We start from the raw sequence: 2819 nt of genomic DNA, 5'->3' as shown, positions 1-2819 counted from the left end.
AAGTGAAATATGAAATTGTTGTCATTACTGTAATCACTTAATTATAAGATAATACCTGGGTTATAAAGAGAAATTGGTCTCTTCCTAAAAGGAAAGAAAGTATCAAATAATTGTTAAAACATTTTCTCTTTATTTTTTTTAGTATAAAATCTATAAATGAAATAATCATTTTGGTAAAGTGGACCCAGTTATTGCATCAGAGGTCAAAGTCCCATGCTGTCTTTCTTTTTTTAAAAATTAAAACATTAAAATTTATTAAGTGCCTGCTATGTGCCAGGTATTATTTCAAGGCACTTTAAAAGGTCCTCTTGCTTAATTCTAACAACCATATTAGAAGACTGAGGAAGAGAGGAAGGGAGAGGGAGAGAAACATTGATGTTAGAGAAACATCAATCAGCTGCCTCCTGCATGCCCTCTACTAGGGATGAGCCTGCAACCCGGGCAACCTTTTAGTGCCCAGGACGATGCCTAACCAACTGAGCCACACCGGCCAAGGTTATCCCAATTTTCAGTTGAGGAACTAAGTTTAGAGAGGTCAGTGCTTTGGAAAGATCTTTTAACATTCTCTCCCCCATTAAGGATTGCACTCAGCCCTCACTCTCAGGCCTCTGTTTCACACGAAGGCCTACTGTTTGCTATAACCTTGGGTATAGCTTGGATATTTTGTAAAATCTCTTAAAGTGATGATTGAGCCCATTGTCCTCAGTGTACAGCCTCTCAGTTCTCTTAGATTGAGTCTCTCATACCACTTTCCAATAAAGGCACCAGGATTCCTTATTGAAATAACCAATGGTAGGACTTGGGAAGGAAACATACATGAAGAGCCTGAGGACACATACGCACACATTGATGGGACATAGCAACTGAAAGCTTCCAGTCACCAACGCTGGACCCAGTGGAGCAACATTAATAAAGTAGAACTGGATTATAACCCGACATGTAAAATAAATATCCAGGAGTCCATACTGATGTAAAGGAATGATTAAATAAATAAATGGGGGAGAATAGACAAGTCTGTATGGAAAAATTCCAGATAATTGATGTAGATCCCTCCCTCCCCCCCCCCCCCCCCCAGCTCCACACACATTAGTGTGGTCCATGTGCAGTGACTTCTAAAGAGTACAATATGGAAATGGGAGACGAATACCCGTTCTTTGGACAAGTGTGACAAACATCACCACAGCCAGGGAATCAAAGTCGACATCACTAAGTTGTAGCAATAGGATGTGCTATTGATATGTGATGAAAATGGCACTTTACCTCCGTGTCTTCCTTCCAAAACCCATAATCATTAAAAAAAAAAAAAAATCAAAGAAATCCCATCTGACAGGATGTTCCAGTTTACAAAATACCTGGTCGTCACTCCTGAAAACTGCCAAGGTCATCAAACACCAGGGGAATCTGAGAAACTCACAGCTACGCCAGAAGGAGGGTAAGGAGGCGTGATGCCTAAGTGTAATGTGGTGTTATGGGTGGAATCCTGGCGAAGAAAAAGGGCCGTAGGTGAAAAACTAAGGAGAATGGAATCAAGTATGGACTTCCGTTAACAATAATATCAACACCGGCTCTTTAATTGTGACAGATGGACCATACTAATTTAAGATGTTAATAAGGGAAAAGTGGGCGTGGGGGTCTGGGAATTCTCTGTTATTTTCACAGGTTTCTTGTAAGTTGAAACTATTCTTACGTTAAATTTTAATTTAAAAATAATTATGAAAATGCCTCCAACAACGATAATTTCCAAGGTGCTCTCTAGGAGATGGCATTATGCTCATTGAGAACCTACATAGTTAGTCCTGCACTTTACGCCCCGAAGCCTTCCCTCTCCTGGCTCACCTAGAAAAACTGAAGGAAAGGGGGAATGCATACATTTTTTTAAAAAAGGAATAGCTAAGGACATTGTTTCATTTGTCATGGAGTTTGTGAACAATATTTTCACTAGTTTTATTTGCTGCCCAATTCATAATTGTTAGTGGTGGTGACATTCATTAAATAATATTGATGGTAACATCTATCTATATAAAAAGCCAGCAACTGTAATGGCCATAATGACCATAACAACGGGTCGCTATGATGCCTACTGTGGCCAGCTAACCAGCCCGATCAGGGGGTGGGGCCGGCTGGCCAACCTCGCGGCCCCTCCCCCCTGCCTACCCGCCCCTGATCGGACTCTCCCACCCCAATCAAGAGCTGGCTTATGGCCAAACACCCCCTCACTTCCCCTGGGCTAGCCCCATCCCTGATAAGCTCGCCCCACCACAATAGGCCCGCAGCCCCTCCCCCCGGCCAGCCTGCCCCTGATCGCACCCCACAACCCAAAAGGGTGTGGGGCTGGCCAGCCAACCTCCAGCCCCTCCCTCCAGCTGGCCCCGCCCCCAATGGGCCCCCACCATCCAGATCTGCCTGCAGCCCCTCCCCCCAGCTGGCCCTGCCCCTGATCGCCCCCCACTCCAATAGGGGGCGGGGTGGCCAGCCAACCTCCCGACAGGCCCAGCCGCAATCCACCCTGATTGGGGCCGAGCCAACTGGACCCCACTGGTGCACGAATTCGTGCACTGGGCCTCTAGTTAATAATAAACTTCAGAGAGAGGTGGGGAGAAAGTTGGGTTTCTTGTTAACTACTGTATGGCTGAGAGTAATAAAATCAGGATGGCATTCTCACATCTGTATTGGAAAGACAGAGAAAACTGGTATTGATGTGATTTTCCTATAAGCAATTAGCATAGCTGCTTGTATAAATTGAACTTTAAGAAAAGTGGTGTTATTCTATTGGAATACACAGTGCTGCCAGCCCCCGCAGAGTCTTTCTTAACGAAGGT

The sequence above is a fragment of the Cnephaeus nilssonii genome, assembly GCF_951640355.1.
Source record: "Cnephaeus nilssonii genome assembly, chromosome: 21".
NCBI lineage: Eukaryota > Metazoa > Chordata > Mammalia > Chiroptera > Vespertilionidae > Cnephaeus > Cnephaeus nilssonii.
The sequence above is the reverse complement of the archived record's forward strand: the minus strand, read 5'-3'. Positions refer to the sequence as shown.